This window comes from Nicotiana sylvestris, chromosome 8, assembly GCF_000393655.2.
Source record: "Nicotiana sylvestris chromosome 8, ASM39365v2, whole genome shotgun sequence".
Classification (NCBI taxonomy): Eukaryota; Viridiplantae; Streptophyta; class Magnoliopsida; order Solanales; family Solanaceae; genus Nicotiana; species Nicotiana sylvestris.
In genome coordinates, this window is record NC_091064.1 from 48376899 (window position 1) to 48389742 (window position 12844).

Genomic DNA, 12844 nt, shown 5'->3' on the forward strand with positions numbered 1-12844 from the left:
AGTCGGGCTCCCACTGACTTTGAGGAAGTTTGATGCTATTTGGGTGATTGTGGATCGGTTGACCAAGTCCTCTCATTTTATTCCTGTGTACTACTTATTCCTCAGAGCGGTTGGTAGAGATTTATATCTGGGAGATTGTTCGTCTGCATGGTATTCCAGTGTCCATCATTTCAGACAGAGGTACTCAGTTCACATCACAGTTCTGGAGGGTCGTTCAGCATGAGTAGGGTACTCGGGTGGAGTTGAATACAGCATTTCACCCTGAGATAGACGGACAGTCCGAGCGCACCATTCAGATTCTTGAGGATATGCTCTGTGCATGTGTGATTGAGTTTGGAGGGTCTTGGGATAAGTTCTTGCCATTGGCGGAGTTTGCTTACTACAATAGCTACCAGTCCAGTATTCAGATGGCACCGTATGAGGCTTTATATGGGAGGCGGTGTAGATCCCCGGTGGGTTGGTTTGAGTCGGGTGAGGCCAGATTGTTGGGCACAGACCTGGTTCAGGATGCTTTAGAGAAAGTTAAGGTGATTCAGGATAGACTCCGCACAGCCCAATCCAGACAGAAGAGTTACGCGGACCGGAAGGTTCGTGATGTTTCCTATATGGATGGAGAGCGGGTTCTGCTTCGGGTTTTGCCTATGAAGGGCGTTATGAGATTCGGGAAGAAAGGGAAGTGGAGTCGAGGTTTATTGGCCCTTTTGAGATATTGAGGCATGTTGGGGAGGTTACTTATGAGCTTGCCTTACCTCCCATCTTGGCAGGAGTTCATCCAGTATTTCATTCTTCGATGCTCCAGAGGTATCACGGCGATCCGTCGCACGTGTTGAATTTCAGTTCAGTCCAGTTGGACAAGGATCTATCTTATGTTGAGGAGCCTGTGGCAATATGGGACAGGCAGGTCAGAAAACCGAGGTCAAAGAACATTTCATCGGTGAAGGTTCAATGGTAGGGCCAGCCGGTCGGGGAGGCAACCTGGGAGATCGAGCAGAATATGCGTAGCCGTTACCCTCATCTTTTTACTACTTCAGGTATGTCTCTATGCTCGTTCGAGGACGAACGAATGTTTAAGTGTAGGAGGATGTGACGATCCGGCCGGTCATCTTAATAATTAACGCCCTAATCCCCTATTAATTGCTTTTCCGAGTTTATTTTTGCTATTTTGATTTGTCGGGATGTTCAGTTTTGAGTTTTGGGACACCTAGTACCAGAATGAGAGCTTAAGTGTTGGGAAGTTGACCGTAGTCGGAATAGTATGAAGACGAACTGGGAATGGACATCCGACAGTTTCGTCTGCTCCATTTGGTGATTTTGTGCTCAGGGGCATGATCGGATTGTGTTTTGAAGGTCCGTAGCTAATTTAGACTTGAAATGGCGGGAGTTGAATTTTTTAAGTTTCCGGTCCGATAGTGAGATTTTGATCTAAGGGTCGGAATGGAATTCCAAAAATTGGAGTAGCTCCGTAGTGTTGAATGTGACGTGCTTGCAAAATTTCAGGTCATTCGGACGAGATTTGATAGACATTTTTATTGAAAGCATAAGTTAAGAGTTATTGGAGTTCTTAAGCTTGAATCCTATGTTAAATTTGTGATTTGATGTTGTTGTGAGCGTTTCGAAGTTTGAACATGTTTGAACGATGTCATGGGATGCGTTGGTACAATTGATTTGAAGCCCCGGGAACTCGGGTGAGTTCCGGGTAGGTTTCGGGATGTTTTAGGCCGAGAATCATAGCTGTTGCAGGTCCAGAAGAGTTGCAGGCCTCGGAACACACCAGTGCGGTCCGCACAAAGTCCAGTGCGTCCGCGGTGGGGGTTGTGCGGCTGCACAAAATGCAGTGCAGTCTGCGGTGAGGAAATTTTCACTGGTCCTACTTCGGAAGCTCATATCTTTTCATCTACAAGGAATTTTGGGATGATGCAAAAACAAAGGTTGTAGCCCTTTGTGTCTAGTTTCTAGAAAAATATGGAAATCACGATTTGGACATCTGTAGAGAAAGGTATGGCCAAAATACTAAAGTATGTCACTGCAGTCAAAACCTGTGCGGACAGCAGTCGTTTTTTTGTGGACCGCACTGGTTTTGTGTGGACAACACTCGTTTTTGTGTGGTCCGCAGTGGTGAAAATCCAGGGGGTGCCCTATAAATATTAGGTTTTGGGTTTTATTTCATATTTTGACCTAGAGAGCTCGGAATTTGGCGATTTTTCGAAGGTTTTTCAAGTTATTCATCGGGGTAAGTAATTCTAACTCAGATTTGAGTAGAGTACATGAATCTATCATTGAATTCATCATTTAATTCATGATTTGGGATGGAATTTGGGAAGAAAACTTGTGAAATCTTTTAAAAATGTAAAATGATGACTTGAAGGACCAAATAGTATCAGAATTGGATAATTTTGGTGTGGTTAGACTCGTAAGGGTATGAGGATTCTGAAAATGTAAATTTTACCCGATTCCGAGACGTGGGCCTGAGAGGCGTTTTGATCATTTTACATAATTTCGCGTATTATCTTAGTATTTAATTGTCGAATCAGTTACTTAAAGTGTTATTTACATTATGCAATTGAATTGAATAGATTTCGGCCATTTGGAGTCGAGTACTCATGGCAAAGACGTGGTGTTAGGTTGATTTTGATCCGGTTTGAGGTAAGTGGCTTGTCTAACCTTGTGTGGGGGACCTTCCCCTTAGGATTGATATATTTGGTAATTGAAATGCCTTGTACGTGAGGTGACGAGTGCGTACTTGTGCAAATTGTTGGAAATCTGATTTTCTTTAAGTACTTATTAGTACGTTCCTTCTTCTGCTTTTATTACTTGTACTATTAAGCCTGTTGTTAGCATAGGAAAGCATGTCTAAGTTATTTAATTGCTTTAATTGTTCAATCTGTTTACCTGAACTCTGTGCAGCATGCTAGGCTAGAATTATTTGTTACCTTAACATGAAATTTCCCTTCTCCGAATATTTTCTTGTTGATGCTGTGTATTTACATTTGGACTATGGATGTGGGATTCCGGTAGCTCCCCCTTGTTTGTTTACTTCGGGACTATGGATTAGATTCCCGAAAGATCCCCCTGCATATTTACTTTGGGACTGCGGGTTAGATTCCCGATAGATCCCCTGCACAATTATATGGAACTACAGGAATGCACCCAGTAGATTCCCCCAGTACTGGGTATTTATATTTGGGGACTACGGATCGAGAATTTTGGTAGATCCCCCGCGTATTGATAGTTGGACTACGGGACGGGATCCCGAAAGATCCTTCAGACATATATATGAAGGACTACGGGACGACATCCCGGGAGATCCACTGGATAGTTGTAATTGGGACCACAGGATGGTATCCTGGAAGGTGCCCTGGTTGTTATCTCTGTGTTGAACTGTATTTCCTTTCGTGGTTTGTTTATCTCTGTTCTAGTTGTTGTTGTTTCTTTCAATTCTTTGTTATTCCTTACTGTTGCACTTATTTATACTGGTTTATTCCACACTGTTAACCCTTATATTGTATTTAACCTTAGTAGGACCCTGACCTTCCTCGTCACTACCCGACCGAGGTTAGGCTTGGTACTTACTGAGTACCGTTGTGGTGTACTCATGCCCCTTCTGCACATCTTTTTCATGTGCAGATCCAGGTACTTCTACTCAGGCCTACCATCCTTGAGGGAGGCGACTACTTAGAGACTTCGAGGTACATCTGCCGCGTCCGCAGACCGAGAAGTCCTTTTCTATTCCTGCTTTTTATTATTAGGCCCTTCTGTACTTTCTGTTCTTATTAGACAAATTCCGAAGTTAGAGCCATGTAGTATTTCTTTTTCTTAGCTTGTGATTCGTGGGTTTCCAGGTCTTGGATTTGGATATTGGTTTTGAGATTTATATATATGGTGTATGGCGAGCGGCACATTTAAACACTGTTATTACTTTATTTCCGCTTTTCAATTGTTTACTTCCGCAAATTTGGGTTTTCTTCCGTAATTTAGGCTTACCTAGTCGTAGAGACTAGGTGCCGTCAGGATGGTTCACGGAGGGCGAACCGGGGTCGTGACACTTTCAGATTACTATATGTTTACTATCTAATTAAGGGATAAATATAAATTCAATAATACTAGAAATGCACTTTTTAATCATGAGATACTAAACAGAGTAAGCAGAATCAGATTTACTCATATCTAATTAACAATTCATGTAGAAAACAAAGAATGGAGATTGAATCATCAAAAACTGTTACGACCCAAATCCCAACATGTCGTAATGGCGCCAATCACATTACTAGGCAAGCCGACAATCATATATAACTACGCATTTAAATTAAAAATATTATTTTTAACAAGTTCAACAGTGGAAAACGTCATAGATGACTGATAAAAACAACTGAAACTCAATGACAACAATTCCCAAAATCCTGGTGTTACCGAGTACATAAGTTACTATTGTCAATATAGTCTAAAACTTTAGTACAGCTATGTGAGAAAATAGAATAGTACAAAAATAAAATGAAAGGAAGGAGAGTCAAGTTCTGCAGGCGTCATAGTAGCTACCTCAAAGTCTTGGAGTAGGTACTAACACGAGATCTAGCAATCGTCGTGTCCTGATGTAGCTAGATCTCCACACGAAGTGTAGAGTGTAGTATGATTACAACCGATCCAATGTTCAATAAGTAACAGGACTAACCTTAGGCTGAAAGCAGTGATGAGCTCAGATAGATACAGTCCATATCAAATAATGACAACACAGATATAATAAGATAATGACAGTAAAACCTTAGAGAACTTCCATATTCAGGTTGTACACAGTACAAAAAATTTTGCTTGCTTTCAATTTCAACAATTTAAGCCCAACACTAATAAAATATGCCAAGTATAACTAGCATGAGCAATGTTACATCTCTCTTCATACAAGTCGAATATGCATGCCAAATGTAATGCATCACAATGATACTCCCAGGTACTCACACTCTCAGAGTACACAATTTGTCTATCTGGAACTCCCACTCATCACACAAAATCACTCAGCATTGTGGATGGTAGGCTATAATCTCGTATTTAGTCGCTTATTGCACTCTACTTTACTGTACTTTAATTGAGTTTGAGCTTTAATCGCTAGTGTTTTGCACTAATTGTGTGTATTATGCCTTGTAGGAGTGATTTCGAGCTATGTAGATGTTATGGAATGAATTTGAGCCATTCTGGAGCTTTGAAGTCTGAGTAAAAGCCCAAGGGATTACGCCGGAATTGTGTTCGGGGATCAATAGATGATAGTGCACTTAAAGAACAAAACGAAGAATCGAGCAGAGGCTACCCAGGTGCGCGAGCGCGCACTGGGCGTGCAAGTGAGACAGAACAGTGGCTAAAGTGCGCGAGCAGACTCCCAGGTGTGCGAACGTGCACGTCCAACTCCGAAAATTGTCCTATTTCGCATATGAAAAGGTACTTCTGTTTGGGTCAGACCCTACTTGGTATATATACATGAAAAAATGGTATTTTTTGGACTTTTGACACATGTAAGACCTAAGGAGGCTAAGGAGAAGTTGGATAAGCAAGAGCACGAGGAATCCATCATTCATTCCTAACTCAAGACAAGGGTTTGGATTGTTTTATGTTTTTCTTTACTTTAAACTTAATTGTGATGAATTACTCTATGTCTATGGAGTAGTTCTCTTTAAGGTATGATGGATTTGGTGTATTGATATTTGTTTGTGGATTTTAACTCTAGTTTATCAAATCCTAAAGAGAACTACTCCATAGACATGGAGTAATTCATCACAATTAAGTTTAAAGTAAAGAAAAACATAAAACAATCCAAATCCTTGTCTTGAGTTAGGATTGAATGATGGATTTCTTGTGCTCTTGCTTCTCCAACTTCACCTTAGCCTCCTTAGGTCTTAGATGTGTCAAAAATCCAGAAAATACTATTTTTCCATGTATATATAACAAGTATGGTCAGGCCCAAATGAAAACATCTTCTCTTATGCGAAATAAGACATTTACTGGAGTTGGATGTGCGCGGCCGCGCACCTGGGAGTGTACTCACGCATATGGCCGTGCACTTTAGCCACTATTGTACCCCACTTGCGCTCCCAGTGCATGCTCACACATCTAGGTGACCTGTGCTCGATTCTTCATTTCATTCTTTAAGTGCGCTATCATCCGTTGATCCCCGAACACGATCTCGGCTTAATCCCTTGGACTTTTACTTAGACTTCAAAGCTCCAAAATAGCTCGAATTCATTCCATAACATCTACATAGTTTGAAATCTCTCGTACAAGGCATAAACCACACAATTTTTGCAAAACACTCAGCATTGTATGGTACCTGCGATCATTGTTGGTATGTCATACTCTAGAGGGGCGGATCCTGCCCAAGCGCTAATATAAAGCCAGTATGGCCTACTACGGCTTGCAACCCGATCCCATAATAATAGATAAGATGATAAGTCCTGCAACGGCGTGAAGTCCGATCCTATAAATATCACTCAGAATTCGGCTTTCAGACCCCAACTCGATTATCAATCTCTCTAGTCTAACAAGCTCACAAATTTCATACCACTCAGCTTGAACAATGATAACACGATATAACAGTAAATGGTAACAGAGACTGAGATATGATACGCAAATGAATAAATATGACTGAGTACATAATTGCAATTTAAGCAAATAAGTCAACAGCAGAAATGACCTCAGTGGGTCCCAACAAAATAAGAGCATAGCCTAAACATGATTTCTAACATGGATCACAACTTAATTGCTCTAACGTGTAGGAATTACACGGGTAGAATCAAGACTAGATAACTACACAGAATTACAAAATCAACCGAGTCATATTTACCATGGTTCAAGCACACACGCTCCTCACCTAGCATGTTCTTCACCAACACCAATCATATAGCATGTATTCCAGGGATTCATATCCTCAGTACTAAGTTTAGAAGTGTTACTTACCTCAAAGTAAGCAACTCAATGCTCCAACAAACCCTTGCCTCGGAAATCGGTCTCCGAACGACTCAAATCTAGTCATCAACAACTTAATATAACCAATACAAGCTATAGGAATCGATTCCATATGATAAATCCATGGTCTTTAACCAAATTTAAAAAGTCAACCCAAAAATTCAATCTCGAGCCCACGTCTCGGAACCCAACAAAATTACATAATCCGAACACCCATTCAATAATCAGTCCAACCATACCAAAATCACCCAATTCCGACCACAAATCGATCTTCAAACTACCAAGTATTACTCTCCAATACCTAGTCCAAAATTCCCCAAATTTAACTTTAAAAACACATAATCTAGGTGTAGAAATCAATGGGCATTCAATATTATTAGACAAAAGTAACCAAAAGATTTGTAGTGAAATCCCTCACAAAAATCGCCCGTATCCGAGCTCCTAGAGTAAAAATATGAAATAATACTCTAACCCTCATTTTTTAAATATTAATAGTTTGTTCAGTTGCCCTTCTTCGCAAAAGCGGAAATTGCCTAGCGTTTGCGAAGCACAAAAATCCTTAGCTGCCAATTCCTCTTACGCAAACATGAGACCTCCCTCGGAAAGCGACAACCATTGGTCCAATGCCTACACGAACGCGACCCCTCTCCCACGAACGTGAAGGCTTACATGCCTGGTGCCCAAACCGGCCTAATCTTTCTACGCAAACCCAGAGGGGACCCAAGTCCCCTCTCGCGATCCCGATGCACAGACCGACTAGACCTTCACAAATGTGTCCATCTTCTCGCAAACGCGATGAAAAAACTTCACCGGTCACTTAAATACACTTCACGAATGCGAGACCTCCCTCGAGAATGCGTATAAGAAAACCAAATACAACCATTTCAGAAGTCTAACAAGTCCAAAAATGAGTCTAAAATGATTTGAATCACACCCGAGGACCCCGAGGCCCTATCCAAACATACCAACACATCCTAAAACACCATACGAACTTAGTCGAAGCCTCAAATTATATCAAACACCATCAAAATCACGAATCATACCCCAATTCAAGCCTAACAAACTATTGAACTTTCAACTTCTAAAACCAATGCCGAAACACACCAACAAACTCTGATTGACTTTAAATTTTGCACACAAGTCATAAATAACACAACAGACCTATTCCAACTCCCTCGAACCGAATCCGATCTTAGTATCAACAAAGTCAACTCTTGGTCAAATTTCTCCACTTTCAAACATTCGTCAATTCAAGCCAAAATGACCTACGGATCTCCAAATTAATATTCGGACATACTCCTTAGTCAAAATTACCATAAGAAGCTATCAAAACTTATTCCGGAGTCGTTTACTTATAAGTCAATATCTCGTAACCTCTTTTAACTTAAGCTTCCAACCTTGAGACTAAGTCTCCCTATTCATTTCGAAATATCCCCGGAACCAAACCAACCACCCCGGAAGTCACATAACCACAAATGAACATAGAATATGCAATAAATGGGGAAACGAGACTACATTACTCAAAACAACCGGCCGGGTCATTATAAAAACACAACTCCTTCATGATTTCAAGTATCACCAGATTTTACTCGGACCAAATGAGCAATTCATTTAGCAGACAAATGTAATATGGAGATTGAACATTGGAAACACAACTCATTCATAATTTAAGTCATTTTACAAAGCAAGGTTTCAGGTTCAGAAATGTGTACCTAAGATACTTGAGCAGTAGAGCTTGAAATAGTCAAATAAAGGTAGAGTAAGAGAAAATTAGAGTCCAACAGAACAGAAAAAGCAAATTTAGCAATCAAACAGCTCCTCATAGCTTCAGTCATCATTCGAATTCCCAGGAAAAATGAAGTAGAAGAGTGGAAGTTGAACTGCTTTGAAATCTTCTTTTGTTTGTGTTTTAGTTTTAAATTTTTGAATCTCTTTTGTTTCCAGATCTCATATTTAATTTTTGAATTTTCAAAATTGTTTTTCAGATGCTCTCTAGGCGTGTGCAAGTGTATGAGTGAGATGATAAAGAGTGAATGAGTGTGTTGTGTGAGTGATAGTCCTTTTTATAATAGATTCTACAATTGTATTTCAGTTATTTTCTATTCTTTTTTACCCTTCTCTTTTCTATTATCTACTCCCTCAGTCCATCAATCCCGACCCCTATTTTACTATTTTATTGCCTATTAGTTTCCACTATTCTCCTCTAGAAGCTTCCTACAGTTACTGAAAGATTCCTTCCAAGTGGAAATCCTAAATTGTCCTTTTAGACCCATACTAATTACCATCAGCCTACAATCATGGGCCTAGACCTTTTGGTCAACATGCTTACAATTAAGGTTCCTCTCATCGAGCCCTTTTGGTCAAATAAAGCAGGCCCATATCTGATGAGCCTAAATCAACAGCAACAAATCATGTCCAGATTGAAAACTGAAGCTAACATTTACTATTGCAATCAATATAATTTCAAACTACAATTATACTAATTCAAACATGCAATTCAAATTAAGTCATGGCATAAAACAAACAGAGACTAACTATATGAATTAAGATATTTTAACGAAGCAAAGGAGGAGGAGGAAGTGGAGTTACCCAAAGTAAAAACACTACTGCTAGCAAGAAACACAACAGACAGTGAAAGTCTGCTAGGGATATGGGAAATTTGGTCTCTTGGCCGGTCAACGGTTTTTTGATCGGATTTCAATGACTTCAAAATGAGCTAAAACTAACGTTAATCGGTTGCTCTTGTCAAGAGGGATTGATCAACGTAAGTTTCAAATCAAAACAAGTTGACATCATTGAATAATCAAAAAGGGGACAAATTAGGGTTCTGGTATTTCCTAGATCTACTAGATGTAGAGTTCTATGGATTTTTTGATGGAATTGAATGTAGGAGAGTTATGGGGAGAGGGTGGGGATTGTTTGGTGATGGTTTGGGGTGGTTTGGTGGCAAGCCGCCGACGTGGGCGATTTTCGGTGAAGTCAAGGCGGAGGGTGAGAGAGATGATCAGGGAGACAATTTGGGAGGCTTTTGGGGGTGTATGGGTCTATTTCAGACACTCTTAAGGAGGACAAAAATTATATGCTCACAACTGCCCTATATTGCTTGAGAACATGAAGAGTTTCCGGGCAAAGATAAAGTGAGCAATCATAAGCAATTTTTTCCTGTTTGATAATCCATGGGAAGCATTTTGAAAAAGTTTGACCGAACCTTGCTACGAGGTTGTCTACATATCATTGGCTATAAAGGAATCGAGTAAGTGTTAGTTCTGGAAATTTTGGTAACTGGGACTAGTGAAAAGTTGTGATTTCACGGATGTTGTTGCTGTTACTGATTGTTGAACTCCTTATTACTCAAAAATTATAATCAGTGGAAACTAAACAAGCTTATCAGCTATGAGTTACAAGATTCCTATCCATAAGTCTTCTGAAGCTTGGTATCAAGCTGACTCTGACTCGCACCTTGATGCATGTTCGATGTACGGTGTGTCGTGTGAGGTATTTACAAATCATCGCAGACTCCAGCACTTGTTGAAGCAAAAGGATATAAACTTGAGGTAGTGGAGGTGGTTAGAACTGTTAAAAAACTATGATATTACCATTTTGTACCATCCCGGGAAGGCGAATATGGTGGCCGTTGCCTTGAGTAGAAACGTTGAGAGTATGGGTAGCCTTGCATAAATTCTAGTTGGTGAGAAACCGCTAGCATTGGATGTTTAGGCTTTGGCCAATCGACTCATGAGGTTAGATATTTCGGAGCCCGGTCGGGTACTTGCTTGCGTAGTTTCTTGGTCTTCTTTGTATGAACGCATCAAAAAGCGTAAGTATGACAACCCCCATCCACTTGTCCTTAAGGATACAGTGCAGCACTGTGGTTCCAAGGAGGTTTCCATTGGAGATGATGGGGTGTTGCGGATGCAGGGTCGGATTTATCCCCTCTGAGTTAATATTTTATTGTTCTACTTGTTATTTTGTTGCTTTATATATATTATACGTAGGCGTCTTGTCATAGACTTATCACTACCTCGTCGAGGTTAGCCTAGACACTTACGGAGTACCTTGCATTGGTAGTACTCATGCTACACTTCTATACTTCTTGTGTAGATACTGGTGTTGATCCTAACGTCGTCTAGTGGTGTTCTGCTTGGATTCAACTATAAGACTTGAGTTATAGTTGCACATCGTCCGCAATCCCTAAAGTCCCCTTCTTTATCTATTCTACTATTTATCTAGTCTCAAACAGTTATATTTACTTCAGACCATATGTATAGTACTCTAGTTGCTCATGTATTCGTGACTCCATATTCTGGGAGATGTTTAGATATCGTCATATGCATTTTATTATTCCATTTCAGACTATTTCAGTTTATCTTTATTAATATTTTATTTTGAATTGATAAAATCGGTTAAATAATCTAGCTAACTTTGGGTTGCCGTACAAGTAAAATTTTAGGCGCCATTACGGTCATGAGGGTGGATTCCGGGTCATGACATACTCTCGAGGATATTTTTAATTAAAATTCATTTATGTCAATTTACAAATATTTCACTCATTACTACATATTCTTTATATTTTATTAAATCACCAAAACGTAAATTTTATAGATTTTGTTCACACTCTTTATATGTAATCTATTACATAGATGTTTATATTTATCATGTGATACTCATGCTTAAGCACTTTTCTTCTTTTGAATTACTTTCACATTCTTTGTAAATACTAAGTTAATTATTCCTTACCTAATTCCTTATTTATTTGATCGAGTCCATCATAATCACATTTTGTGGATCTTAAGGGATGCCTAACTCCTTCATCTCGAGATAATTTGAACCCCTATCTAGAATCTCAATTGTTTTGTAGACCATAATCTAAGTGTACATTACATAGTATAATGTATGTGTCCTTGTATACCTTGTATACGGTAAAATCGGAGGGACCAATTTTCGGTCATTACGATACTTCATTAGCACGTTTCCAAAGCCTTGGGACGGACTTCGATATCCATGCCCGCGGGGTTATTGACAACGACCTCAGGGCAGTACGAATCGATAGTCATGGTAAGAAAGTGGGCAGCCCCAAGTCACGCGACTAGAGCTGAACTAGTCTATTTGGCTAGTCCAAGTCCGTACCATAGCATTAAATAGTTGTACTAACCATGTATCTTGGTAATAAAGGCATTTGTACTATATTGGTATTCCCCTTCATATATAAAGGGGATCCTTGTTATTTTGTAGAGGATCTGATGTTCAATATTGAATACACAAAAACATTCTCTCTGCTCTCTAACATATTCTCTTGATCCCATTACTTGCATTTATTGCTTATATTCATTGTGTTCTATTTATTGTTCTTCATTTATTGCTCATAAAAGGCTTCCATCAAAGCTATCATAACTGTTAATCCCCCCTCAATTGCTCCTAGTCGAGCATCTGACTCGACCTCGAGGCCCGTATACGCCAGCTCGAGGCCCCGATTTCCAGCCCTTCAGTTTGGTCATTATACTATCTACAATCTCTTATCTCATTTTCTAATCTCTTACATAGCATCTATTGCCTAAACAACTAGTATAAAAATAGATCACGTATTTTTAGAACCAAAAAATCAAATCTAATTGTAATTATCATTTTCAAGGTAAACAATTTGGCGCCCACCGTGGGGCTAAAAATAGTAGTGATTATTTTCTTGCTGGTTCACTCCATAATGCAAGTTAACTTTCACACTTTTTCTTGTCCAAGATCTTTGATTTCAGGTTGAAACGTCTAACTTAGTGAATGCATATGAAAACAACGGTCTTGAGGACCACGTAGAGAATGGTGTAGTTGTTTTAAGTATTGGCACACCACCACTAAACCCTAGGGACGCGCCAGAGCCAATCCCCGCGGATGTGGTCTCAAGCGATGCCTA